Source organism: Glycine max, chromosome 19 (genome assembly GCF_000004515.6).
Source record: "Glycine max cultivar Williams 82 chromosome 19, Glycine_max_v4.0, whole genome shotgun sequence".
In the NCBI taxonomy this organism is placed as follows: Eukaryota; Viridiplantae; Streptophyta; class Magnoliopsida; order Fabales; family Fabaceae; genus Glycine; species Glycine max.
This window is the reverse complement of record NC_038255.2, coordinates 3482972-3494075: the sequence shown is the minus strand read 5'-3', so window position 1 is coordinate 3494075 and position 11104 is coordinate 3482972. Positions and strand designations below refer to the sequence as shown.

The 11104-nt window shown below is 33.1% G+C and overlaps 1 pseudogene; it reads right to left on the bottom strand.

Annotated features, from left to right (window-relative positions):
* Window positions 1-1205: 1205 nt before the first annotated feature.
* On the bottom strand, window positions 1206-3622 carry LOC100796189 (7-deoxyloganetin glucosyltransferase-like; annotated as a pseudogene).
* Between the last annotated feature and the right edge of the window lie 7482 nt (window positions 3623-11104).

Genomic DNA, 11104 nt, shown 5'->3' with positions numbered 1-11104 from the left:
ACATATTAAAAAATAAAGAATTCAAAATTTGAGAATACATTTCCACATGCCAGCACTAATTGGACAATTCCACATGCCCGCACTAATTGGACAATTCCACATGCCAGCAGTTTGAGACTACTTCAAAATTTCATAAAAAGAACGTGGGCTAAAATTACTAATCTTACTAGAAGGAAAACTCACTATTCATTGCTAAAGAATTCAAAAAAAGGGAGCTGTGGAGGACCCTGCATTTGACTATTGTTTGGTTCTAGGAAACAAAGGTAGCAGCCTGTAAATGGTTAACTACTTGTGGAAGAAAAATATGCAGATTATTTATACACAAAGTAGGGGCAGCTACCCCTTTGAACCAGTGTGAAATGCACAAAATATCCAAATCACTAATCTGTAAAAATGTTTGAATTAGCTTATTTTAAAATTTATTTTAATTTTTGTACTCAATATGTTTTCCCTTTTAAGCATTGAAAAGAAGACTTTTCTGAAGAAAAAAAAAGTTAATTTAAATACATACTCTCCATTTATGTTGTAGCTTCCAAACTAGCTCGTTTTATATGGGCCACTGCCATGGTGCAACTCTGCAATGAAACATGTTGTGAGGACCACCTTGGAGAATTTGTGCCCTTCATGAGGCTGAAGTTATAGTGTGGGCCATAAAGGGTGATGAGAGGATTGGTTTCTCTGAGGTTCTGACATTTGAAAATCTGTACTTGCTTAACATTAGAGCAAGCTCTTGAAACAACCTCTCTTTTCCGACCACTAAAAAATTAGAACAACTTTTTATTTTATTTCTTTTGTACAGGTTTAATATGTTTATTAATCATTGTTGTATCCCCTTGGCCTCTTGATACCTTACCCAAAATATCAGAACAATAATGATACTATAATAAACATAAAATAATTATATTATCTTACCAAAATAATAAATATCATCATAATATTATAGGGCTCATCGATGATGAATCTAAGACCATCAAAATAGTATATATATATATATATATATATGGTGAAATTGTCGAAGTAAAATTAAACGGTTCATTATCATTATTATTCTTATTTTACTATATTGAGTGATCTGTAATTTCATTTAGCAATGATATGTCAGACATCCAGAGTCTGGACATATCACATAATATATCATCTTCGAGTATTCACTGAAGTGGCATGTCTAAATATATGTTACATTATCACTTACATGACAGAAATCATTTAAAATATAAATAAATTTATGAGGACTAAAATTAATATAGAAAAAGTGAAGTGTTTAGCGAAATACAAGTTTGAAGCATTGAATTTGTTCTTCGAAGTGTTAAGCATTTGCACATATGCTACTGCAACTACTAGGCTCCCAGCTTTCTATAGTAGTTCCAGCTTAGAATATCTCATAAGAGATTTGAATATTATGTGAAATAAGTTACTCATCTAACTGAGGAAGTTATTTCTAATTCTCAAACAGCACAACAATCAAATAGTGTCCTGCCCTGCCTTTTTCTTCAGCTCCGTAACCTTTTGCCTCATTTTCTTTCCTTTCTCTCCCACCATCAATTCATTGACCAGCTTTTCCACTTCCTCTCTCTTCACATCAGTGTCAATTTCAACCCCAATGTTCCATTCATTGCATATATATATACAGTTTGTTGGCTGATCAACATAAAAAGGCCAACACAACATTGGCACACCTGCACAAATGCTTTCAATTGTTGAGTTCCATCCACAATGAGTCAAGAATCCACCAATTGAAGTCTGGTTCAGCACTTGCTCTTGTGGACGCCAGCTTGCTATTAGGCCTCTATCTGAAGTTTCATTAACAAACTCAGATGACAAAATCACTGAGCCACCCATGACAAGGTCAGCTCTAATGATCCACAAAAAGGGTCATAATTACAAAAGCCAATAATTGTTCCAAGCTCCATTTATGAAAACATGCAATTTCTGGTACTTAAGTTTAAAAATATAAAAAAAAACCTAATATACAAACATATATAAAATATACAAACATGAAAACTAATATACAAACATATATAAAATGTACAAATATGAAAACTAATAAAAAAAACTTGAGATAACTTTAAAATAACTTTTTCAAAGAGTCAAGGACTTTGTTACCTTCAATTACTATTTCAATGTACATTAATCGTTGGTCATGCTAGAATATTTACTCAAGTACATGTACTTTACTAAAGAAAGGGCTTAAATTCACACCTTTGAGTTGTATGAGACCTTTATCAAAAATAGCACGAAAGTGCAAACCAGACAATAACGAGCATGCACTCGCCGGTTGAAATAGAACAATAGGGAGTGAAAGTTCTTCAGCAACTTGTATAGTAAAAGACATGGCACAATCAGAAACCAAGCAAGTAACTGGGGGAACAAGACCCTTAGTGGAAGAATCTTCAAGTCTAACAAGAAGATCATAAAAGGGGAGGAACATGTGTTCTCTAATTGATTCACAACGAGAGATTATGTCTTGAGCAACATCTGCATCACCATGTCCATCGGAGGTGGTCTCAAAGCAAAAGCCTTGGAGGCCATCAAGGGCATTCGGACCCCTCGATTCGAGAAAGAGTTTGTGATTGTGTTCAATGTTGACAATGTTACATGGAAGCCTCTGAGGTGAAGCAGCTTTGCTAGTTGGAACAATGGGTTGATGTGGCCTTGAAATGGAAATGGGGTCAACACCGCATGTGGCTTTCTTGTTGCTGATGAGTAACCCATTCTCAAATTTTTTAATAAACCATCAACTTGGTCCCTCAAATACTTCTCAATTATTGTCCTTTATCTGAATTATTATCCTTTTTGTTCCTCTTCTTCTTCTTAACTTTTCCATCTTGCTCAGTTAAACCAATCATTTTGTGTGTAAAAATCATGTGAAATTTACTGATCAATGATGAAGAGTGTGGCTGCATTAGTTAACTTAACACTTAGCACACCATGCCTGTTCATGGAAACATCTTCGTAACTTCATAAGCAATTAAACAAACATAACATGAGTACAGAAATCTTTGCAAAAAGATCCCTATGATACAGGGGTTAACCAACAACTCTATGAACTAAATCTAATGATGTATTAACAAATTTTATTTTGGTCATAAAAAAGACTTTCAAAACTTGCTTTACATCATAAGATCCCAACATTGTGTTATTGGTGCTGAAACAATGGTCATTTCCCTAAAAAGTGAGAGAATTAAAAGAATGACAAATAATTCATTTTTACATTACAATGAATGGAAAGCTAAAACGGATTCCATTGAGAAACACATGCCATGCGATTCTTTTATAATAAATCTAACATACTTAATGGAAACAACCAAAGCATAGAAACGTGTAGAGGATAATGCATTAGCAGTTAATCAGCAGAACAAAATTAAAGAAATTTCAAAATGCCAAAACCAGTAAGTATTAATATCCAAATCCAAAACAACATGCATCTAACACCACCACCAAGCTCAATTCTTCAAATTGGACTACCTAATTTAAAGTCAACGGTATCATGTATCCATCAACAGCAGAAAAAGCAGATACACGTGAGAGTTGTTCTTACCTTCACCAACTAAAGCTTAAGATAGTTTCAAAGTGATTTGAGATAGCACTCTATGCAACAGTGAATGAAAAACTTAAGTAAATAAGTGTTTGAGTAAAGGTTAAGGAACAAACAAAAAATATTAAAATAGAGAAACATGTCTGCCTTATGTACCTTGTCCACAATTACAAAAAATTCTAGCCGGTTATCCGTGCTTTGCACGGGTTGGAATTTAATATTCATAATATATTAATATAAGTTTAAATAAATTTCTATAAAATTAAATTTGTGTCTCTTTTATATTAATTTTTAGACCTTTTTTCTGTAAACATTATAGTAGGTATGACAATATTATAAGTAATTTTAGTCATAAACAAAAAATAGTCTGTATTATTTGGTAAAAAAAGTGTTATTCCTTGTCATTATCGTTCTAAGTTATTTTACTAATACTTTACTGATAAAAATATGGAGATGAATAGAGGAAAATAATAATAATAATTGTCGTGATTATAATTTTGTAAGTCAAATGAGTTACTTACCTAATTCATCAATTAAATTGGGACAACTATTTTTTCACATTCCAACGATACATTAATGAAGGAATGCTAATTTTATAATTGAAAAGCAGTAGCATAGTTCTCTTTTCAAAAGCTTTGACCAATTCCTTGTTTGTAGATCTCTTAGATAATTAACTTTACATTCCACCTTATATCGGAACATATCAATCAATGTGCAAATATTAGCATGCAAATAAATATTTTAACAATACTATCATATTGATTTAATATATATGAAGTTGTTAATATAAAATTAATTACCCGTGTATGATGTGTTGAAATGTTTTTTTTTTCTTTTCAACGAAATTAATTATCATTCATTTTTAAAACATATCTAAAATCGATATAATAATGTGATTAAAAAGAAATAATCCATAATTGATATGTTCAAAATAAATAATAAAGGCAATTTAAAATAAAACATAAAGCAAATAATGAGACGTATTAAAATTAATGAGACATAAATACCATAAAAATGGAAATTATTCAAGTTAAAATCAGTAATTAAGAAATATATATCATATTTCAAGAAACATAAATTATTTTCAAGTTAAAAATGATAAGAGATATAAAGGAAAAGGTCACATGTTCGAATGTTTCAGCTAACAAAAACTAATAATATTAACAATGCTAATATTTGCTCGTAGAAAAAAGTTAAACATGATAACTAGAAACCTTCTAAAATTTAATTACAAGAAATTAGTATAAATTGGCCATTTTCTGGTTAACTTTCTCGTGTCTAGGTTCTCGTTGGCAGGCACAGCCACACACTTTATCCTTGTATTGTCTTTATTGAGAAATACTCAAGTCCCACATCGGTTGTCTCATTCCTTAGAATACAGCTTAGCTTACATATCTGTTGGACAATTTCACTAAAAATAAATTGATTTTGAGATGAAATCTAACTGTCTTCCCAAGAAGTTCTTTACCATCCCTGAAAATGTTATTGTAAGTGTTCCAATGCAAATCTAAAGAATAAAAGCAAAATGAACACAATGTTTTATGTCTTTGAATAAGAGTTTAATTGCAAAAATAAGTTTGAATTGATTTGCAATATTGGTTTGCAGCACCTTGAGAAGGATTTTATTCACCTTGACCAAGAGATGAAAGCTTTCTTAGAGATATAATTTCTTTAGCAAGTAGTTAGTATGTTTGGTTTCAATACAAATCCAGTGAATAGAAGAAAAATGAACGCAAAAGTAAGAGAGCCTTAAATGTAATTTTGCAACGGATTCCTAAACATACTCTATGTCTTTGAATAAGTGCTTAATTGCAAAATAATTTTGGATTGATTTGCAATATTGATTTTCGTTATATTTGATTTTTAGGCCGAGTGATTTATATTTGAATGTTCTTGTTCTTAAAGCAAGTTTGTTATAAAATGTAGTGTAACTTTTTAACCTACAACAAAAATTAGTTTTATAAAGAAGTTTGTGGGTTTGGAAGATTCAGCCAAGTTTGCACTTTTGCAGTGCAAATCTACTGCTTTGTCTACATGCTCTAGCGATGTTATGGTTCATGAGTTTTTTTTTTCGAAAATAAAAAATTTCGTTCTGATTATCAATCAAGTTGATTTGCTGATCATGGGTATAAATCCTTCAAACTAATGTAGAAGTTTGAGTGTTAAAAACTAAATTGCTTAATTTCAGCCTTTTAGGTAAGTGGAAATGATGCTATCTCTTCAGGATATAAAAAAAAACAAGTATTCATTGGATAAGATAGGTAGTTCTCAATGGCAGGTAGGGTTTGATTAGGAGATAGTTCATATGTTTTGATCCGCAAATCCTTCATATGTTAAAAACTTAAAAAAAAATTAATTGATTAGAAGATGCTTGTATCTTTGAGCCCGTCAACAAGATATGCAATACTCTTGATGTTTATATTTTTCAGAGGCAAGAGTAAGGATATGCATTAGGATTTAGGAGATGTTGGCATCTATAAAGTTCACATTAGTATAGTAGATCTACCACTCCACTCTTCATTGGAATCGTATTGGCTTAGTGGTGTGTTTGGCAGGAGAAAAATAGGGTGAATGAAGGGAGAAAAACAAAAGAAATTGTGTGAGATCAACATTTCTTATCCTCTATTTTAATTAAAAATTTCTCTCATATTTTTATCTTTACTATCTCATCTCCTCTATCAAATAAACCCTAGTTGATACTTTAATTTCTCAACCAAGATGAATATGTATGTAAAAGGACTCCGTATTATTAATTTATGGTATTTGATTAATAGGTTTAAGAATTGAAGTTTTTATGTATATATGACATGTATTTTTATATATCAATTTTATCAAGATAAATAATCAAATTCGTCTTAAAAACGTGAAATATTGATAAAATGATCTTAAAAAATAAAAAATTTAAATTTAATTCTTAAATCTAAAAAAAAATACGACAAATTAATTTTTTTAATATGATGATAATAATGAAATCCTGCCTAGGGTAGCTTTGCTATTCTTAGCCGGTCCCAAGCCCGGATAAAAGGAGAGGGTTGTGTTAGGCTTTCGACAGCCAACGTTAAACTTTGTCGAATCTCTATGACATGGATCAATTACGTAATAATGTGAATGCTAGGTCGTTGCCCGGAAGCAACGCGCTGTATGGCTCGAGTACAGTGTCAAAAGAACAAGAGCCGCTGCATCGCCGTCCGGATGTAGTGAAAAGTAAGCAAGGGTTCCCACATTTTCGTGAACGGGTGTGGGTAAAGAAGCTAGTTCATGACAGGAGGATTCGCTTTGGTACATGGAATATAGGCACACTTACTGGAAAATCTATGGAAATAGTGGATGTTATGGTGAGGAGGAAGATCAATTTTATGTGCCTACAAGAAACTAAGTGGACAGGTGAAAAAGCGAAAGAATTAGACAACTCGGGATTTAAGCTGTGGTATACGGGAAAAATCAGATCAAGAAATGGGGTAGGGATTATTGTGGACAAGGAGTGGAAGAAGGATGTCGTGGATGTAAGAAGAGTAGGAGATCGTATCATAGTCTTAAAATTGGTAGTGGGACAGGACACCTTTAATGTTATTAGTGGGTACGCACCTCAGGTTGGGTTAGCAGAACACTTTAAGGTAAAATTTTGGGAGGATCTAGAAGGGGTACTTCAGGATATACCCCAAGGAGAGAAAGTCTTCCTAGGAGGGGATCTCAATGGACATGTAGGTAGCGTGGCTAGAGGTTTTGAGGGGGTGCATGGGGGTTTTGGCCTAGGGGAGATGAATGGGGAGGGTAAATCCATTTTGGAGTTTTCGGAGGCTTTGGATCTTTCTATAGCCAATACATGGTTTAAGAAAAGAGAGGAACATCTTATCACTTACAAAAGTGGAGGGACATGTTCTCAGATAGATTTCTTCCTTATCAGGAAGTCTGATAGGAAGTATTGCTTGAACTGTAAAGTTATCCCGGGAGAGAGCTTGACTACCCAACATAGAGTTTTGGTTATGGATGTAAGAATTAAAGATAGGGCAAAGAGAAGAAGTCCTCTGGTAGCACCAAGGATCAAATGGTGGCACTTGAAGGGTGAGAAACAAGGAAGCTTCCAACAAAAGATATGGGAGGGTTGGTGTGGACAATCACAAGGAAGTGCAAATGATATGTGGAACAAGATGTCCCAAGAGATTATTAAAGTGGCTAAAGAGACGTTGGGTGAATCTAGAGGTTTTGGACCTAGGGGTAAAGAATCATGGTGGTGGAATGAAAATGTTCAGAGCAAAGTTAGAGTAAAAAAGGAGTGTTTCAAGGAGTGGTCTAGGTGTAGAAATTCTGAAACTTGGGATAAGTATAAGATAGCTAGAAATGAAACCAAGAAGGCGGTGAGTGAGGCAAGAGCCCAAGCTTTTGACGGACTATACCAAGCTCTAGGAACCAGGGACGGAGAAAGATCTATATATAGGCTTGCTAAGGGTAGAGAGAGGAAGACTAGAGATTTGGATCAAGTAAAGTGTGTTAAGGATGAAGAAGGCAAAGTCTTAGTGCATGAAAAAGATATCAAGGAAAGGTGGAAGGCGTATTTCCACAACTTATTTAATGATGGATATGGATATGACTCTAGCAGTCTAGACACAAGAGAAGAGGACCGGAACTATAAGTACTATCGTCGAATTCAGAAACAGGAAGTAAAGGAAGCGTTGAAAAGAATGAGTAATGGTAAGGCGGTGGGGCCAGACAACATACCTATTGAAGTGTGGAAAACTCTTGGAGATAGAGGTCTTGAGTGGCTCACCGAACTCTTTAACGAAATTATGAGGTCAAAACGCATGCCGGAGGAATGGAGGAGAAGCACGTTAGTGCCAATCTATAAGAACAAGGGGGATATACAAAATTGTGCAAATTATAGGGGAATCAAGCTCATGAGTCATACCATGAAATTATGGGAAAGAGTGATCGAACGGAGATTAAGAAAGGAGACTCAAGTTACTGAGAATCAATTTGGTTTCATGCCGGGAAGGTCGACCATGGAAGCGATTTATTTATTACGGTGGGTGATGGAGCAATATCGCATGGCCCAACAAGACTTGCACTTGATTTTTATTGACTTGGAGAAAGCGTATGATAGAGTGCCTAGAGAGATTTTGTGGAAAGCTCTAGAGAAGAAAGGGGTTAGGGTTGCATATATTCGAGCTATCCAAGATATGTATGATAGGGTATCGACTAGTGTTAGGACACAGGGTGGAGAGTCAGACGATTTTCCCATCACAATTGGTTTACATCAAGGGTCAACCCTTAGCCCCTACCTTTTTACCTTAATTCTGGATGTCCTCACGGAACAAATCCAAGAGATAGCGCCGAGATGCATGCTTTTTGCAGATGACATAGTCCTCCTTGGAGAGTCGAGGGAGGAATTGAATGAGAGGTTGGAAACTTGGAGACGAGCTCTAGAAACACATGGCTTTCGCCTAAGCAGAAGCAAATCGGAGTATATGGAATGTAAGTTCAACAAAAGAAGGAGGGTTTCTAACTCAGAGGTGAAAATAGGAGACCATATTATCCCTCAAGTCACACGGTTTAAATATCTTGGGTCTGTAATACAGGATGATGGGGAAATTGAAGGGGATGTGAATCATCGCATTCAAGCAGGATGGATGAAATGGAGAAAAGCATCGGGGGTGTTATGTGATGCAAAGGTACCGATCAAGCTAAAGGGAAAGTTTTATCGGACTGCGGTAAGACCGGCGATTTTGTACGGAACAGAATGTTGGGCGGTCAAGAGCCAACATGAGAATAAAGTCGGTGTAGCGGAGATGAGGATGTTGCGGTGGATGTGTGGTAAGACTCGACAGGATAAAATTAGAAACGAAGCTATTAGAGAGAGGGTTGGAGTAGCGCCTATTGTAGAGAAGATGGTGGAAAATAGACTTAGGTGGTTTGGGCATGTAGAGAGAAGACCGGTAGATTCTGTAGTGAGGAGAGTAGACCAGATGGAGAGAAGACAAACAATTCGAGGCAGAGGAAGACCCAAAAAGACTATAAGAGAGGTTATAAAAAAGGATCTCGAAATTAATGGTTTGGATAGAAGTATGGTACTTGATAGAACATTATGGCGGAAGTTGATCCATGTAGCCGACCCCACCTAGTGGGATAAGGCGTTGTTGTTGTTGTTGTTGTTGTTGTTGATGATAATAATGAAAACATGATCATCATAGAGGCATTTTCTCGGTCAAATCTGGTTATAATCTAGTTCTGGGCATATTTGGAGATGTTGATCATTTTAAAGCTGATGTTGATCATTTTCTCCTCCTGCTGCTGGCTTTGTGAAGTGAAATATTGCTGTCTTTTTCATGGAAAATAGGATTCCGTTCGGTGATTTTGAGTCAGAATGTAAGCTTTATCTTCTTGTTTTTTTTATCCTTAAAAATCAAAGATAAACACCATAAAATTTTTAAAAGTCAATATTATGTTCAATTAATTAAGTTTAATCTTCTTGATAGAATCACTAGATTGCAAACTTCTAGTTCACAATATCAAGACCAAAGGGATAATATATCAAAATGTGAAGTGTTGATTGATTAATCACATTAGAGAGATTCCTGGAGTTAATTTGGATTTTAAAGTCAGTTTTTTTCCCTCTTCAATCATTCCCTTAAAAAAGCATCATTATCAAAAAAATTCAATTTCAATAATTTTAAAATAAATCATCTATCTAAAATAGACTAGAATAACAACTTTGAATGAGAGGGTTTGTAGAAGTTATTTTTCAACAATAGTGTTTTTCTTTTAAAAAAATCTTGGATGATAATATTTTTAAAAAATCTTAATTTTTTTTATCTGTTTTAATCTATCAGTAAAACTAAACCTCTTTTAATCTATCACTTTTAATTTATAAATTGAATTTCTAAATATTTTCAAAAGAAATGATCATTAGTAACTTTATACCACCGTGTAAATCATTTATCATAAATTTAAAATATATTTTATATGTTAAAATACTTATTTTTTTTTTATAAATTTTTGGGTTAAAGTTTTATAAATATTTTCTTGCATTGCATAAACAATAGTTAAAAATAATCTTTTCTTTGGGTTAAAGTTGAAAATAATCTTATATCTAAATAGTTTATTATAATTTTGAAATATAATTTATACATTCAAGTAGTATTTATTTATCATTAATTTTAATTATAATATAATTTATATATTAAATTTAGTTATTTGTTATAAATATTGTCTTGTGTAATATATATGCTTAATATACCAGTTTTCTTTTAAATTTAGTTTGAAATTTCAAATTTTGATACATCATATAATTGAAAATGACTTTTTTTTAATCTTGATTTATTTCCATAATACAAAACTTATGTAATATAATAATATTCATCAATAACTATTAATAAAAATAATTATCTTCTTTGAAGTACACATTTTTTATTCCTAAATCATCCATTTATTTATTATTCCATTTCATTCATAAATCTTTTATGATGTAACTATTGTCATCATTACTTTTTATCTCTTTTTATTTTAAAAATACATATAGAGATAAGAAGTGTTTCTCCTTCAACTAATCATTAATAAACTAAATCACCTATTTGA